The sequence below is a fragment of the Macaca nemestrina genome, chromosome 7 (genome assembly GCF_043159975.1).
Source record: "Macaca nemestrina isolate mMacNem1 chromosome 7, mMacNem.hap1, whole genome shotgun sequence".
NCBI lineage: Eukaryota > Metazoa > Chordata > Mammalia > Primates > Cercopithecidae > Macaca > Macaca nemestrina.
Window position 1 is genome coordinate 141805190 of NC_092131.1, and position 19067 is coordinate 141824256.

At 41.7% G+C, this 19067-nt stretch overlaps 1 long non-coding RNA gene across 3 annotated transcripts in view; it reads left to right on the forward strand.

Annotated features, from left to right (window-relative positions):
* LOC105489351 (uncharacterized) overlaps positions 1 to 17678 on the forward strand; it is a 39621-nt gene extending 21943 nt beyond the window's left edge. For all 3 annotated transcript variants that reach the window (XR_011626470.1, XR_011626471.1, XR_011626469.1), the window contains one exon: positions 6719 to 17678. This is a non-coding gene — a long non-coding RNA (uncharacterized lncRNA). The remainder of the gene's footprint in view (positions 1 to 6718) is intronic.
* Positions 17679 to 19067: the final 1389 nt, after the last annotated feature.

Genomic DNA, 19067 nt, shown 5'->3' on the forward strand with positions numbered 1-19067 from the left:
TGTAGACTTAAATGTGAACAGACAGTTAAGGATCACTAGACACGTGAGGATACCTTCCCTCTGAAAGGAAATACAAACACCTAAGAAAAGAAACAAAAAAATAAATTTGAGAAAATAGAAACAATTCAGAGAGAAGAAAAAAAGTGAGATAAGAGATGATTTTTGTGTCCACAAAGCAAGAATAGAATGCTATAATAAAGAAATAATCAGAAGGCTGGGCACAGTGGGTCACGGCTAGAATCCCAGCACTTTGGGAGGCTGAGGTGAGCAGATCATGAGGTCAGGAGATTGAGACCATCCTGGCTAACACGGTGAAACCCCGCTTCTACTAAAAATACAAATAAATTAGCTGGGTGTGGTGGCGGGCGCCTGTAGTCCCAGCTACTCAGGAGGCTGAGGCAGGAGAATGGCGTAAACCCAGGAGGTGCAGCTTGCAGTGAGCCGAGATCATGCCACTGCACTCCAGCCTGGCCAACAGAGCAAGACTCTGTCTCAAAAAAAAAAAAAAAAAAAAAAAAAAAGTCAGAAGAGCAAAAAATTGAAGGGTCTTGGGAAAAAGTGAAACGAATCAGAAGCTCCATATAAAATTTGGAAAATAAGATGGAGGGAATCTTCTAGAAACTAGATAGAATCAGATAGCAAAGAAATGTAAACTAGGATAAAAATATAAGAAAATTAGGTCAGATTAAGAAATCTAACACCTGAATAACACAAATTCCTGAAATAGAGAATTGAGAAAATTATCAGATAAATAATTCAAGAATATTTCTTAGACTTAAAGGACATAAGTTTTCAGCATGAAAACAACCATCAAGTGCCTAGCAAAATGGATGAAAGTAGATCCATACCAACTCCCCTGATACAGTTTGGATCTGTGTCCTCACCCAAATATCATGTTGAAATGTCATCCCCAACGTTGGAGGCAGAACCTAGTGGGAGAGAATTGAATCATGGGGGCAGTTTCTCATGGTTTAGCAGCATCCGCCTGGTTCTGTTCTTATGATAAAGTTATCATCAGATCTAGTTGTTCAAAAGTGTGTGGTACCTCCCCCTTCTCTTTCTCCTGCTCTCGCCATGTAAGATGGACCTGCTTCCCCTTTACCTTCTGCCATGACTGTAAGTTTCCTGAGGCCTCCCCAGAAACAGATGTTCCCGTACTTCCTGTACAGCCTGTGGAACCATAATCCAAAGTAAACCTCTTTTCTTTATAAATTACCCAGTCTCAGGTATTTCTTTATAGCAATGTGAGAATAGACTAATATATCACCCGATGATAATATATATGAACAGTGAGGACAAAGGAAAGGTCCTAGAAGCTTCCAGAGAGCTGAAGGGAAGGTTGTATTCAAAGAATCAGAAATCTGAGTCACTTTGGACACGGTGTATGCTCTCCAACCTAGAATTTTGATACCCAGCCAAAATATCAACTAAGTGTAAGGGTTGAATAACCTTTTTCAGACATGTATGGCCTCAAATATTCTACCTCTCGTGTAGCTTTTTCTCATAAAAAATTGAAAGAAGTGTTCTATCAAAACAAAGAAGTAAATAAATGATTATTGTAATAGTTAATACTGAGTGTCAACTTGATTGGACTGAAGGATGCAAAGTATTAATCCTGGGTGTGTCTGTGAGGGTGTTGCCAAAGGAGATTAACATTTGAATCAGTGGGCTGGGAAAGGCAGACCCACCCTTAATCTGAGTGGGCACCATCTAATCAGCTGGCAGCACAGCTAGAATACAAAGCAGGCAGGAAAACGTGAAAAGATTAGACTGGCCTAGCTTCCCAGCCTTTATCTTTCTCCTGTGCTGGACCCTTCCTGCCCTCCAACATCAGACTCTAAGTTTTTCAGTTTTGGGACTCAGACTGGCTTTCCTTGCTCCTCAGCTTACAGACAGCCTATTGTGGGACCTTGCAATCATGTGAGTTAATACTTAATAAACTCTCCTATATTATGGGATATACATATATATCCTATTAGGTCTGTTCCTCTAGAGAACCCTGACCAATGCAATTATGAAGATACAGCATCTCAGAGAAAGGGAATTTATTATAATAGGGATGTGAAGACAATTTTCAGGATGATAATAAAGGGAGACTTCTGGATGAATCTGTGTAACAAACCAAGAGAGCAACCAGAAGATTGGAGCAGGTCAGAGAGCTCAGAAAGAGATAATTGCAAAAGAGAGAACTGGTAATATTTGAGTATATTGAAAGGAAAATTAGGAAATCAGGAAAGAGTCTGAAGATGATGTAGCAAGAGTTCATAAAAAACAAAGCAAACAAGAAAACAAAGCAAAACAAGAAAACCAGGTAAGTATGAACTCTAGAGAAAACAAAAACATGAGAAATAAAAAATTATTCTGATATATTGAATTGCTAAGCCAAATATATCATTCACATAATCATAATGTAAACATTGAATAATGATAAAACCAAAATTATGATTAAAATGTTGAGGGAATAGAGTCATGGGATGTATGCCCATGTATGGTCTGTGTGTGTTGGGAAATAGGGGCAGAGAGAGAGCTAAATACATGTTTTCCATAGGGAAAACCAACAGGTAATGCCTAAAAATAAAAACTCAAAAGAGCAATTTTTTACTTGCTATTAGAAATATGAAGGTGTTATATTATTATTATTTTTTCTAATTTGGTCCTGAGGTCTCTCTCATGAGAGTGGCAATGAACTCTAGCCCTGCCCTGATGGGGCTCTGGGGATTTGGTCATGGATGATTACAATGTTCTTTTTAAGGGATACTTCTTTATCCTGGCAATGACCTAATGCCCAAGTGTCTGACGGCAGACGCCAGTGTAAACAACCTGGTGGCTTTTTGACCTATGTCCAGTTTATTCCTACCAAGATAGCCATTCTCTAGAAGAGCCCTAACTGGGAAAGAAGCTCAAGTGTGTCAGTTACATGAGACACAGAAGAGGGAGCAGAACAAAACATATGAAATAACAGGCAATTCATTACTTACGGATCCCAGACAGAAGACGGAAGCATGCTTAGTGGGGCCAATGGGTGGTGGGAGAAGTGGGGAGGCATCCAGGACACTCAAGCTCAACTAGCAGGTGGGGAGCAAAAGAGAAAGAGCAAGAGATCTCTGGGCCAAAGCCAGTACTGGGGTTCCAGATGTTACCTGGGTTGGTTTCTCTTGGGGAGTTCTAATTGGTGTGTTTAGAGCAACCAGCACAAATTAATTCCCCGGGGTCACATTATGACTGAAAACTGGTCACTGTGGCATATCTTTGCAGTCATGTGGGGTGGAAGGGTCAGTGTAGCAAGTCAGGTAGGTTGTATCTGGCTGTCCCATAGGGAGGTGGTCACCAGGAGTTGGTGGTATAAGGGAGATATTTGGATCAACCACATTGAGGAATTGGGAAGAGGTAGAGAACAGGAAACTGTGTCAAGGGTGACTAAGCCCTGCCTCTGGTGTGAGAATGTTCAACTTACATTCAAAAGGATGCTAAAGTTGAGCATAGTGGCTCACGCCTGTAATCCCAGCTACATGGGAGACTGAGGCAGGAGAATCACTTGAACCTGGGAGGCAGAGGTTGCAATGAGTCAAGATCATGCCATTGCACTCCAGCCTGGGTGACAGAGTGAGACTCCATCTCAAAAATTAAAAATAAAACAAACAAACAAACAAAAAAACCAAAAAACAAAATAGAAAACAAAATGGATGCTGAGGCAATGTAAAATTATAAGAATTCACTACAAGAGGTAAATACCAAAATAAATAGCTAAAAGTCCTTGCTGGAGTGGAGGGAAGGTTGCGGGAGGATGACTGTTTTCCATTATAAATAGCCCTTGTAGAACTACATGGATTTTAAAACTGTTTGCATATATAATTTCAGTTAAGGTAAAAACAAACACAACGATCAAAATATAATAGAAATGAGGTATCATTAACTGGGACGGCAAGCTTTCTCAATTTCTGAAAAGTTGTTTGGGGAAAGATTAAAAATACTTTCAGAAGACAAATTCTCGCCTTCACTTTTCCAAGCTGGTAGAAGTAAACTAGTTTGTTGCTGCAAATATCTGAAATAATAAAAATTCACATGGCCTTGCATAGCTTTTTTTCCCCCAGAAGTAATATGGAGAATATATGATGAGTTTACCCAGGCCCCTTTCTTACCTTCTCCTGGTAACAGCACATCTTATCTTTTGGAAACAGCTTTATTTAGATTTCAGCCAATACTGGTGGATGCTTCATGGTTCTCTTTCCTGGGCCACAGAGATAGACACATGACTGAGTCTGAGCCAATCATCATTTACTCTCCCCTGGTTACATGAGTAGCCCAGGAATGGGCACATGACTTACATAAGGCCAATTAGGGTCCCTCCTTTTTCTAATGGAAACTGCTGGAGAAAAGCAGGGTTTTTGTTTCGTTTGGTTTTCAACTCTTGTCCATGTGGCTAGAAAGATATAAGCCTAGACCACCTGTAGCCGTATTTCCATTGTGTGAGGTCAATTGTTCAGAGAAGTTGAAGCAAATATTTAGACAGATACAAAGAAGAGAAAGAGGATTGTAGGGAGAATGGCCTCAGCTCACCCTTAGTCTAGCCTCATCCCTGCCCTTTTCATAGTTTGAATTCAGAAACCAACAAATCCATCCCCCCTTTTCTGACAAAGTTGGAAGTTTTGTCATTTGCAATCAAAGGGTTCAAACCAATCCTAGTAGCCAGCACGTTTTGTATTATTAGGCAAGAAAAAGTTTTCCATATTCGAGAAGATGGCATACAGACATAATTATATCTATGGGGTACATGTGTTATTTGATACATAAATATAATGTGTAATGATCAAATCTTAAGTTTTTTTAGAGAATAGGGATTGCAATATTGAAAAGAAATGTCTCTCAGATGAGACTGAAAAGGAACCTGATGGTTTGACGCTGGACACAGAGCCGCACTGTGTCAACCCCAGAAGTAAGAATGGCCAGTTTTTGCTGTTTGTGCTCAGCTAAATTTGATTCAATTCAAAATGCCAAGTTATGCATTTTATAGTCAGCATAAAAATTATACGAAAGAGTTAAAAACCATGTTTAGGGTTTAGTGATGACCTTCTGGACACTGTGTTAGACTTTCACCTGGAGAAATTTGGAATAAGTATAATGTATGGTTTATGCCCTCACGTAGCTTAATATCAGCTAGGGAGAGATGATATAAACTTGTGAAACATTTCATTACATAGCATAAGATCTGTAGACACTCACCCAAAGAAGTGAGCTCTTCTTTGGATGCAACTTCTGGCCAGTTTAGTCTAGAACTTGCTTGTAAGTCTCCTCTATATAGACTGATCATTCTCCCAACCCCTCTTTTTCTTTCTTCTTTGCCTGGACTTAAACCCAGGCATGGGGCCAAGGACCTCAGCAATGAATGGGATTGGAGCAGCTAGCCAGCTTTTTCAGGTTAGGTTGTAAATGAACATCCTTGGTACAGACATGAGGCCAAGGAACTCTAGTGCTTTGTTAGGAAGAAAGTGAAAAGCTCAGCTCTTCCGTGGGCCAGAAATGCTGAGCCTGCAGGATCCTCCGCGAAATGTAAGAAACTGCTTCGCAATGGCTTGACTCCTCCAGGATGGCCCTGCTCTCATCAGATGCTTTTCCTGTTCCTACAGGCAGGCATCGCCCAGAGGAGGAGGGGATGGCAAGGTGCCAGCCGTAAATAATGAATAGCACCCTCATTTACATTCTTTTTTAGTGGCGCCTGTTTGCACGCAGCATTGCAGGAACCTAGAGCCCGAGGAAATATGACTTGGAGCCGGCTCAGGCTCCCTCCCTCCAGTGTGCCTAGCTCAGGAAAAGGCAGAGCTCTTCCCGTCAGACCATCTGGCTCTCGTGAATGTGCTTATTAGTAACAGTGAAGGTGGATCTGTTAGCCTGGGACGGCATCTCGGAGGCAGATGCAGAGTTTATGTGTAAAATATGGCTTCCAGCCAAAGCACTAATCACGATAGCCTCTGAAGTGGTTCCAATCGTCTGGATGAGGCAGCTCCATCCTTATGTTGTTTGTACAAGCTGGTAGTTAGAGGTGTTGTGTACAAGATATTTGTAGTCATAATTTCTCCAAACAGGTTAAGGCAAACATGATGAGAATCAGCATATTAATGTGCCGTGTTTCAAATTAGAATTATAAACACACTTTCCTCATTGGAGGCCTAATCTGCTAAGAAGCAGCCAGATGTTTAATGATGAAACCATTATTCAGGAGGACCTATCAAAGTAAAACAAATTGTTGTTGTTTAAGTGGAGAAAAAAACCTGCTTTATGCAAGGGAACTTGGAAACTCTGCTTTGAGAGGATCGGTGCTTGTACTGAATTTCCACGCCCCCTTTGCTGCTGCTCCAGAGCCAGGGTTTCTTCTAGAAACATCATTCAGCGAATGGGAATCTGGCCTTTCTAGGACAAATCCACAGGCCAGGACAGCTCGTTTCCCCGTGCACAAATGGTAGCTGACGTGCTGATGTGCTGACATGCTGGAGTAGTCGAATGGGAACAAGTTGATCTAAGAGGCTTTTTGAGGTTAACTTTTTTTTTTTTGAGGCAGGGTCTTGCTCTATCACTCAGGCTAGAGTGCGGTGGCACTGTCTCAGCTCACTGCAACCTTAGCCACCTGGGTTCAAGGGATCCTCTCACCTCAGCCTCCCAAGTAGCTGGGATTATAGGCATACCCCGTCACACCTCGCTAATTTTTTCTATTTTTTTTTTGTAGAGACGAGGTTTCACCATGTTGCCCAGGTTGGTCTCCCTGGACTCAAGTGATCCTCCCACCTTGACCTCCCAAAGTGCTGGGACTACAAGATGTGAGCTGCTGTGCCTGGTCTGATGTTACCTTTTGATGTTCATTTCCCTTACTCTCTTTGTATTTTTCTGAGGTAAGAATTAGGAAGCAGTGGTCAGTGATGATTGACATTTGCCCTTCACTTGCCTTCTGAGCTGCTTCATGTAGAACTGACTCTCCCATTCCAGCTGCTCAAGTGTAATCATTCCATTAGCCCCTTATTGTGTTTAAGGAAGTGCAACCCCATGCTTGTTGTGTCTGTCTGTGATTGTATCTTTCTTCTCTTCTCTCCCTCCTTCCCCTCCATATTCCACTCTACTTCTTCATCTTCTCCTGCCTTCCCATTCCCTATTTTCTTCTCCTTTCCTTTTTCCTCCTTTCCAGTAGAAAATACATCTTTGAGAATATATCCAATTGCCACCTTGAACCAAGCAGCACACAAAAAGCAGGAAGAAGCACAAAGATAGGCATTGGAGATGGTTTTTGAAAGCTTGATGATCTTGCCGTACATATTCAAAATATTTGACTACTATTTTAAGAGTTTCGGTTCATTTTCCCAAAGCTCTTCTTGCTACTGGTAGGATTTTTTGGACTAAGTCCTTTTAGAGTACTTGAGGCTGTTTACTAGCAAATTAATGGAGGCCTTTTTGACATAGACACATTTTTAGTAATTACAATGATGAGAGAAATAGCAGCTTGAAGTAGTTAGAACTCACAGGGATCTGGAGGCTTCCCTTTTGCTGAGTTCTAGAATTTGTGAGGTATCGAGTTTTGAGAGAATTCAGAGAAGTCAGCACCTCACCTGAAGTTTTTTCACAAAACTGGGAGAATGCACATGGCCTCAAGGGCTCATCACTTTTGCCATCATAAGGGACGAAGAAATAAATTGACTAGGCTTGGTGGCTCACATCTGCAATCCTAGCACTTTGGGAGGCTGCGATGGGAGAATTCTTTGAGTCTGGGAGTTTGAGACCAGCCTGGGCAACACAGAAAGACTTCATCTCTACTAAAAATAAAACATCACCTGGATGCAGTGGTGCTCATCTATAGCCCAGCTACGTGGAAGGCTGAGGTGGGAGGATCACTTGAGCCAGGGTGGTTGAGGCTATAGTGAGCCATGATCATACCACTGCAGTTGGTCTGGACAACAGAGTAAGACCCTGTCTGGAAAAAAAAGTGGAGTAAATAAGTAAATTATTCTATAAAGATGAGAATTTGGTCTGTCATTGAAGGTATCTTTCACATGGAAGCCTTTTGCATAATTGTACACCGCTATTGTCTCTCCTTGATCTCCAGTACCCCTCCCAATGTTTTAAGCTAAATATTCTCATTAACTGGAATCATTCCTCACATGACAGGGCTTGAGTCTCTTCACTATTGTGGTCACTTGCTTCAAACAAGTTATAGCTTGTCCTTCTAGCCACAGTTCCTAGAAGTAAAAGTAGGACCCAAGCAACAGTGAGTGTGGAGTGGGTTCTGATTTGTGTAGAGCACAGTAGCTGTCAATGAGATCTAAGTCACATTATCCACATTGCACTGGTGAGTAATACTGGGTTTATTGTTGACTAAATCTCTCTCTGTCTCTCTCTTTTTTTTTTTTTGTTGAGACGGAGTCTCACTCTATCACCAGGCTGGAGTGCAGTGGCATAACCTTGGTTTGCTGCAACCTCTGCCTCCCAGGTTCAAGCGATTCTCCTGCCTCAGCATCCCAAGTAACTGGGATAACAAGCATGCGCCACCATGCCCAGATAATTTTAGTATTTTTAGTAGAGATGGGGTTTCACCATGTTGGCCAGGATGGTCTCAATCTCCTGATGTCATGATCTGCCTGCCTTGGCCTCCCAAAGTGCTGAGATTACAGGTGTGAGCCACTGTGCCTGGCCAATCTCTGCCTATTTTTTATTTTATTTATTTGTTTTGAGACGGAGTCTCTCTCTGTCACCCAGGCTGGAGTGCAGTGGCATGATCTTGGCTCACTGCAACCTCTGCCTCCCAGGTTCAAGCACTTTTCCTGCCTTAGCCTCCCGAATAGCTGGGACTAAAGGCACATACCACTACCCCTGGCTAATTTTTGTATTTTTAGTGGAGACAGGGTTACACCACATTGGCCAGGCTGGTCTCAAACTCCCAATGTCAGGTGATCTGCCCCCCTCAGCCTCCCAAAGTGCTGGGATTACAGGCGTGAGCCACTGTGCCCACGCCTGTTTCTTTTTTAATAGGATAAACTTATACTTCTGTATTTTTTTTCTACCAAAGCAATATGGTTTGCCTGTGTTGCCATTCAAATCTCAACTGAATTGTATTTCCCAGAATTCCCACGTGTTGTGGGAGGGGCCTAGAGGGAGGTAATCGAATCATGGGGGCAGGTCTTTCCAGTGCTATTCTCGTGATAGTGAATAAGTCTCACAAGATCTGATGGGTTTATCAGGGGTTTCTGCTTTTGCTTTGCTCTCATTTTCTCTTGCCACCACCATGTAAGAAGTGCCTTTCATCTCCCACCATGGCTTTGAGGCCTTCTGAGGCATGTGGAACTGTAAGTCCAATTAAACCTCTTTTTCTTCCCAGTCTTGGGTATGTCTTTATCAGCAGTGTGAAACTGAACTAATACAGTAAATTGGTGCCAGGAGTGGGATGTTACTGAAAAGATATCCGAAAATGTGGAAGCAACTTTGGAACTGGTAACAGGCAAAGGTTGGAACAGTTTGGAGGACTCAGAAGAAAGGAAAATGTGGGAAAGTTTGGAACCTCCTAGAGATTTATTGAATGACTTTGACAAGAATGCTGATAGTGATACGAACAATAAGGTCCAGGCTGAGGTGGTCTCAGATGGAGATGAGGAACTTATTGGGAACTGGAGCAGAGGTGACTCTTGCTATGTTTTAGCAGAGGCTGGTGGCATTTTGCCCCTTCCCTAGAGATTTGTGGTACTTTGAACTTGAGAGAGATAATTTAGGGTATCTGGTGGAAGAAATTTCTAAGCAGCAAAGCATTCAAGAGCTGACTTGGGTACTGTTAAAAGCATTCCATTTTCAAAGGGAAACAGAGCATAAAAGTTCAGAAAATTGGAACCTGATGATGCAGTAGAAAAGAAAAATCCATTTTTTAAGGAGAAATTCAAGGCAGCTGCAGAAATTTGCATAAGTAGCAAGGAACTACTAATGTTATTCCCAAGACCATGGGGAAAATGTCTCCAGTTCCTGTTAGAGACCTTCACGGCAGCACCTCCCATCACAGTCCCAGAGGCCCAGGAGGAAAAAGTGGTTCTGTGGGCCAGGCCCAGGGTCCCTGTGCTGTGTGAAGCCTAGGGACTTGGTGCCCTGTGTCCCAGCTGCTCCAGCCTTGGCTGAAAGGGGCTAACATACAGCTCGGGCTGTGGCTTCAGAGGGTGGAAGCCCTAAGCCTTGGCAGCTTCCATGTGGTGTTGAGCCTGCAGGTGTGCAGAAGTCAAGAACTGAGGTTTGGGAACCTCTGCCTAGATTTCAGAAGACGTATGGAAACACCTGGTTGCCTAGGCAAAAGTTTGCTGCAAGGGTGGGGCCCTCATGGAGAACCTCTGCTTGGGCAGTGCAGAAGGGAAATGTGGGGTCGGAGCCCCCACACAGTGCCCCTGCTGGGGCACTGCCTAGTGGAGCTGTGAGAAGAGGGACACCATCCTCCAGACCCCAGAATGGTAGATCCATCAACAGCTTGCACTATACACCTGGAAAAGCTGCAGACACACAACATGAGCCCATGAAAGCAGCCAGGAGGGAGGCTGTACCCTGAAAAGACACAGGGGCAGAGCTGCCTAAGACCATGGGAACCCATCTCTTGCATCAGCGTGACCTGGATGTGAGACCTAGAGTCAAAGAAGATGATTTTGGAGCTTTGAAAATTGACTGCCCCGCTGGATTTTGTACTTGTGTAGGTCTGATAACCCCTTTATTTTGGGCAATTTCTCCCATTTTGAATGGTTACATTTACCCAATACCTGTACCCCTATTGTATCTAGGAAGTAACTAACTTGTTTTTGATTTTACAGGCTCATAGGCAGAAGGGACTTGCCTTGTCTTGGATGAGACTTTGGACTGTGAACTCTTGGGTTAATTCTGAAATGAGTTAAGATTTTGGGGACTGTTGGGAAGGCATGACTGGTTTTGAAATGTGAGGACATGCTATTTGGAGGGGCCAGGGGTGAATGATATGGTTTCGCTGTGTCCCCATTCAAATCTCAACTGGATTGTATCTTCCAGAATTCCCACATGTTGTGGGAGGGACTTAGGGGGAGGTAATTGAATCATAGGGGCCGGTCTTTCAGTGCTATTCTTGTAATAGTGAATAAGTCTCATGAGATCTGATGGGTTTATCAGGGGTTTCCACTTTTGCTTCTCTCTCATTTTCTCTTGCTGCCACCATGTAAGAAGTGCCTTTCACCTCCCACCATGATTCTGAGGCCTCCCTAGCTGTGTGGAACTGTAAGTCCAATTAAACCTCTTTTTCTTCCCAGTCTTGGGTATGTCTTTATCAGCAGCGTGAAAATGGACTAATACACAAAGTAAAGATATTTATGTTTATCATGGCTAATTTACATCTTATTTAATACCTGCAGCTTATTATTCTAGCTTTCAAAGTCCCCTTTTGGTTTCACCCATATTGTACTTTGTTGTTGGGCCCTTTGTTTAATGGGTTGAGCTTTTGTTGTGAGGGAAATCCTAGATTTCTGCAAGATGAGACTAATGGAGAAAAGTGAAGAAAGAGACTGGGTGAGCACACTTGTTCAAATGGCACAGTGACTCCCAATTTAACAACAGAGTGAAATGGGAATAGAGAAATAGGTAAACACAATGACTGAGCAACTGTGACTATGAATTTGAAGACACCATAAAAACTGGAAAACAATCTAGCTATTCAAAACATAGAACACAGAACAAGCATTGAATTTAAATTGCTAAGCAGTAGAGAAGTTATGTAAAACTTAATACCCTCCCCGAGCGGCTGTTATAAGATCAGAAGAGATCATATATGAGGAAGACCTTAGCATGAAGCTAGAAACTTAGTGGGGAATCAGTAAAAATATGTCTCATAGGAATGCCTTCTTCTTGGCCAATCTCTGTATCTTGACGTTGGGCTTCATCTTTTTCTTTTTATTCTCATAGGTAATTGCATCCAGTTCTTTAGCACTCTTCACTTCTCACATTTCTCACGTCTAATCTATCATTTTGTGAACAAATTCATGTTTATGCTCTCCCTACTCATCATGATTTCACAGCCTTTGATTTCTCCATCTTCCCAGACTGAAGGTCCTAAGATTTAGGCCAGCAAACTCCCAATCCCTCACTCCAATGCCCTTCTCTAGACTTTTCCTAGCTTTCTGCTTTTCTTGAAGGAGGACTTCTTATAGGGCTTGGCAGGTGTCACCCTAGGCTCCCTGTCCTCTTGGGTGTCTGAGACTTAGTTTCTTCATCTCTAAAATGGAACATGAAGTCAATAATGCCACAAGAGGACATGATGAGCTTTAAGCGTGTTGATGAATATGAGTTGCCTAAAGTATTGCCTCGCACAGAGTCATTCAAAGATGTCATGGTTAAAACAATCTCGAGTCTCTTTTTGTAGTTTGACTTGGAAGCAGTTCATGTGAAATATGCAAACCTCTTTGAAAAGTGCACACTGTAGATTTCTGATGAGGAACACAAGAATGATTTTTCTAACTGCTAATTGGTTAACCCATTCTAGCCTCATGGTAAGATGGCATATGTGTGGCGAATTGTGCGAGAGGAAACACTGATGAAGCAGTCATTCTGTCCTATTCCCCTGCAAACCATCACCTTGGTGGCTGACAGCTTCCAGGACCAGGACTTATGGGTTCCACAAACCTTACAGGAACACAACTCTGAAAATGTTCATCTCTATGTCACCAATGAATGTACATACCAGTAACAAAAGTGATGATGGTGATGATGACGATAATGACTTCTATCATTGAGCCACCTACTATGTTCCAAGTCCTATATTAGGTCCTAAGGACAAAAGGATGAACAAGTCTGTCATAGATTAGAGACAGTCTACATAGAACTCCTACCTCAGTGCCTGGCACAAAGTAGGTGTTCGATAAACATTTGAAGGGAAAAAAGTGATGCTCAGAGTTTCAGAGACCTCCAAGAAGGTCTTCTGGATTCTAGAAATAAATAATACCTTTATATGGGTCCCCAAATACACACAACTCCATGCCTGATCCAGCTCCTTGGTGAATGACATAGCTCTGAGATTCTATTGTATTTGGGGCCTATCCATTTCAAACAATCTTACACGAGCTTGACTTTGAGTTCGTCCCTCATTAGTCCTTTCAAACTTCTTCGTGTGCTGTAGTGTTCCATGGAGCTGGTGTCTAGACCAAAGCTAGAAAAGTATGTATAGAAAATAAATGGCTAAGGTAGTAGAGTTCTTGGTTTTCCTGGACAATTTTTCCAAGTGTAAGTGCCAGCCAGCCCATAGGAAGACAAGGCTTCTCTCTTTCAATTTCTTTTTTTCCTAATTACTGACTGTTAACAAATGGATCTTAATTTGTTAAACAAATTAGCTGTTTTCAAATTGCTTTGAATATATGGATGTTAGTCGACAGACTAGTCTTGGAGCTGTCTCTTCTTAGTTGGTATATGGCAGTACTACCATTGTAGTCTGGGTGTGTGTGTGTGTATAAGTGAAGTACTGTGTATTTATTTGATAAATACTCTTGGTTAGCTTAATTCATGGTTGTGCAGTCCTTTGTGGCTTTAATTTCAAAGTTTTGAATGACATTGGTGGCAAATATGCTAGGTACATTAACTATTTTTGCTTCTTAGGGATCTATTTGTCAAATTACCTATTTCACTACACATGATGGCCTTTGGGTCCTACGAAGTTAATGCCCTCTTTGGAAATGAGCAACTTTATTCCTGAGCCTTCTACATTAGAAGGATCATCCCCAATTTTTTTTGAGTTACTTAAGGATGTGAAAAATATCTTTATTTTCTATCTGATGACACTTCTAGGTAATGTGAGGAATTATAGAATAATACTTTAGCTTGGAAAGGATTTTACTCCGGAATAAAAAAATGAAGTCAGATTCTCAGCTGTTGCTTGTTAAGTGCCAGTTTGACATTCGAAATTATCTGAACTTTGTGATTTGGAGAACCCAAAATCAACCAGCAGCAATAACTTTCATCCACTCAAAACCCATTTGGTCATGACTGATGAAGAAGCTCATTTTGTTTGGGAGGATTGGATGTGAGCAATTGAGGATGAAAACATAAGACCTAATGATGGAGTAGTCTCTGTGCAACTTCAAGGCCCAAATTTATCTTCACTTTAAAATAAACACACTTACTTTTGCCTCTTTTTCGTAGGAAATTTAGGAGAGTGTGTTGAGAAATGATAGAAGTAAGACTTATACATATTCTCTTGATCTCAGCAGGCAGCCTTGTGTATTGGCCAATACACAATACATGGGGGGCAGGAGTTGGGTCCTGGCCCTGCTCTTCAAGGTGGTGTAACCTTGGGCAAGTTGCTCAACCTTTCTCAGTCTCAGTCTTCTCAATCACAAAATGAAGCCGGAACTCATACCTTTCTTAGAAGGCCAGTGTGAGGATTAAGTGGGCTGTCCACGTAGAAAGCACTTCTTAGGAAAACCTTCAAGGTGGAAGGTGGATTTACTGTGGAGTTTATGAAGCTTAAATTTCAGGAATCCTCACTTGCACATACCTCTTTTTTTAAAAAAAATTCCCTTTTGTAGTTAATTTTGTATTCATTGTTGTTGTGTTTTCATAAATAGGGCTTCCCAAATTATATGATAAAGCCTGGGTTTTCCTTTGTCAAACCTTCTTCATCAGATTGTTCCATGATTCCTCCTCTTTTGGTGCAGACCTCAGGATTAATCAATTGAAATAATGCTCTTAATAACTGCTAAATAGAAGACATTATTTTTAGACCATCTGGATGATGTATGTTATAATAGAGTTCTCCCAGGCAGGAATTATCCAGAAGGAGAAGAATTAATTTGTCTCCACACATATATTAAAGAATGGATTCACTTCTGCCAAGGAAAGTAAGTGTAGAAGTTTCCTTGATGAGATTCAATGATTTATAGACTGGTCTCCTGATGATTATCACCTGGTGTTAGAATAATAAAGACGCTGAAGATAACACTCATTGAACGCTTCTGATCCAAACCCAGCTATGTGAACATTTTGTTGTACTTGCTTAAGTTGGCAGATTTGTTTTTTGCAGTCTTGTTTGTTTATGATATCTAGAAAAGCTATATGTTTTCTTTAACAGAGGTGTGGGCCATTCTGACTGCTATTAAAAGGGAGAGGTGTTCAGACAGGGTGTCTAGAGGTTGTGGTTAGAAATATGAGAGACATATGGCATGCAGTGACTATTTCTCCCCAAAGTATGGAGATTTTTTCTTTCTTTTTTTTTTTTTTTAGGAGGAAAGAGTTGAGTAAATGAGGCATTTACTGAGAGAAGCTTTTTATGACAAGTATAGCTCATGTCAAAAGAGACATTTTTATTAAGAAGATACACACACTCATTCCACACTCACGGATTTGAGAGACACGGAGGGATCGAAGGCTAAGAGACATGTACAACGAGAGACAGCAATTTGAAATGGAGATGAGATAAAACATCCTCTCAGATGAAGGCATCTAGAGTTGAGGCTGATTTTGAGAGAAAAGGAAGATAAAATAAAGATTTTAGTTCAGAGGCTTAATTTTACTCAGTTGAAAAGAGTTTAGAAGTACATATAGTTCTGCTTCTGAATACTGACAGAAAGGGACAGGAAGAGTTCAGTGAGAGAGGCAGGGGAGAGAACTACCACAGTTATCTGTTCCCTTGGGTGGCTGAAATGGCTGAGAGCAGCTAGCCTTGGGAGGGGCCTGAAGCAGGACTTGGCCGGAATGGGAAGTTAGTCAACGCGGGACCAATCAGGGCTGACCAGGCTATGGGCCTATATGGAAGAAATGCTTCTTCCAAGATAACAGATTACACTAATTGAGAATCCAGTAAGTGTTCTAATGCTTTGTGATTTCTTCTCTTGAGTGATTCACATTTATTTCATTTATTAGTTTCTTAGTATTATTGGCTTATTAATCAACAGTATACATTTTATTGGTAATGGCAAATACTGTGACTCTTTTTTCTTTCTTTTTTTGAGATAGGGTCTTGTTCTGTCGCCCAGGCTGGAGGCCCAGTGGCATGATCATGACTCACTGCAGCTTCAACCTTCCAGGCTCAAGCAATCCTCCCACCTTTGCCACCCAAGTAGCTGGGCTACAGGTATGCACCACCATGCCTGGCAAATTTTTGTATTATTATCATTATTATTATTATTATTATTATTATTATTATTATTATTTTGGTAGAGATTGGGTTTTGCCGTCTTGCCTAGGCTGGTCTTGGACTCCTAAGCTCAAGCGATCCACCCACCTCTGTCTCCCAAAATGCTGGGATTACAGGTCTGAGCCATGGCACCTGGCTGACTCTCATTTTTTTTAAGTTGATACATAGTTTGCATGTCTCCTGAAGTGACAAAGTTTTCTGTTGAAGCTACACTTAGAATTACTTTGGCAATAGTGAATCTGAGAGATGAGGTAAAATTCTTTGTTGAGAGAGAAGCCTGATTATTTTACTCATAGTGCAGGTGATGGGAACAGATTCTACTACTCATAATGGCCTTGCACCTGGCTCTTTGCTGGCCATGGTGTAAAATTACTTAAGATTTGGTCCCATTTTCAATTCTATCATTATTTACCAAGTGCATCCAGTGTGGGCTGAAGTGGTTTTTGCAACTCCTAAGAACTGATTTTATGCATCTCTTCCCAGTGCCACTTTCAGTAATATCATCTTGGGTGCTTGACATTGGCCGTGATGGGAGTATTTACACCACAGAAACTGGCAGTCACTATAAATCAGGGTTTTCTCCATCCCCAAAGAGCTGGTTGTTAAAGGTTTGCCAGGACATACACATCTAAGAAAAAGGTTACTGAGCTAGGCACTGCAGGGGAATTAAAATATGAGTGGGATACATTCTGGTCTTTAGGGATCTTATAATTTGGTAGCAGGAATTAATGATGATGGGGATAATAATAATAATAATGAGTACCTGTTGATCACTTACTCTGTTAGAACTTTACAGGTGTTAGCTTGCTTAATCATTACAAAAAACCCTATTAGGTGGGGGCCTATAATTCTCTCTCTCTCTTTTTTTTTTTTGAGACTGAGTTTTACTTTTGTCACCCAGGCTGGAGTGCAATGGCACGATCCTGGCTCACTGCAACCTCTGCCTCACGGGTTCAAGGGATTTGCCTGGCTCAGCCTCCCGAGTAGCTGTGATTATAGGTGTCTGCCACCAGGCCTGGCTAATATTTTGTATTTTTAGTAGAGACGGGGTTTCACCATGTTATGAGGGGCTGACTGTCAGGCTAAGGCATCTAAGCTTTATTTGGTGTCTTTTCAACAGGTCAATTAAACTGAGGTAAACTAGTCCAGACTGTATACCAATGATCAAAAATTCAGATGTATTTCAGCCCATATCAATGTGATAATAGAGCACTCAATTTTATGAAATCTTGTTGATTTTTTTCAGCTCTTAAGTGTTTAAAGGGCATTTCTTCAAATGGCTGGTGGAAATCATCTCATTGTCCTTATTATATATTCTAACAACTTGATTACAGCTCAAAGCCAATGAATCTCATGCAAGGTAGCCGGATTTATAAATTACTGCAGGCTCACGGAATCCTTTGGTGCCACAGGAACGCTCATCAGTGGAGGTCTGGTGCACACTGTTGTCCAATGTGCCTTGATAGTCTGTATTGGTTAGAGTGGCTGCTAGCCGGTGTAATCTGTACATTGTTAGAATCTAAATTTCCTGGAGGTAGAAACCATGTTTGTCTTATTTTTCCTTGTCATTTTTTTTTTTTTTTTTTTTGAGACAGAGGCTCTCTCTGTCCTCCAGGCTGGAGTGCAGTGGCGCGATCTCGGCTCACTGCAAGCTCCGCCTCCCGGGTTCACGCCATTCTCCTGCCTCCGCCTCCAGAGTAGCTGGGACTACAGGCGCCCGCCACCACTCCTGGCTAATTTTTTTTTTTTTTGTATTTTTAGTAGAGATGGGGTTTCACTGTGTTAGCCAGGATGGTCTCGATCACCTGACCTCGTGATCTGCCCTCCTCGGCCTCCCAAAGAGCTGGAATTACAGGCGTGAGCCACCGCTCCCGGCCTCATTGTCATTTTAATAAATGGCAGTTTCTGGTCAATCTGGGTTTTCCATAAATATTCATTGCCATGAACATTCATGGTGTCTCTTTATGCTCCGTGGGTTGTACCCTAAAAATGCTAGTTTCCACAATTTTGTTTCTGGTATAATTAATAATATGTTAAAAATATTTTTAAAAAACAGGTTTCTCATTTATATATGTGTTTGTGGGGTTTCTTCCTAGCCATGGCAGTCGGGAGGCGGTAAGGCAGGTAATTTGTTCTTTTGCTAAGCAACAGGGACTCAGACTGAAAAGTTTTGAAAACAACCTGGTTTAAACACTTAATGTCTCTTCCATCCGTCTGCCCAGTCGGTCTTGGGGAGTAGATCCAGACAACCTCAGGTTCATCTGCTCCTGCCTCACCTGGCATTTGGCTTTTCTGATTCCGCAGTTGGTTCTGTGGGTGTCCCGATTGATGGTGTCCCAGCTGGACTACCTGACTTTCCTAGATTTGACTTCAGCACCACCTTGAGGCTACACGGTCCTTGACACTTTTTTACCTTAGGTAAGAAATACTAATGATTCACTTTCTGGGTGCTAAGCCTCCAGTGGGTGCTTGAATTTATTTGTCTAATAACAAATGAGTGACTGAATTAATAAATTAGTGGATTTTCTGTGATTAAAAGTTGCAATTTCTTCTCTTCTACTGTTCTTACCACTGAACCACAGACAACATGTAATAGGCACTTTCCTAGTCCATGTAAGGCTCTTGATTTAAAATAAGTGATATTTTGGTGTCCCTCTTGTTACCTGTCTTTACCACTCTGGGTGGATCAGTCTCCATGTGGCAGTAGGGATAGGTAGTCCAATCTATAATTGCTTATAACCTTTACCAAATCACAAAAATCACCAGAGAATGTGTTTAATCATTTCCTGATCCTGGGAATTCCTTAGGTTCCTTCCCAAGTTGCAACAGGGAGGAAATGTGGGTACAAATGTATGTGATTTACTTGGACTGCTTCATACTAAGGGACTGGGTGGTATATATCTGTGGTGCTTAAAGGGCTTGGCAC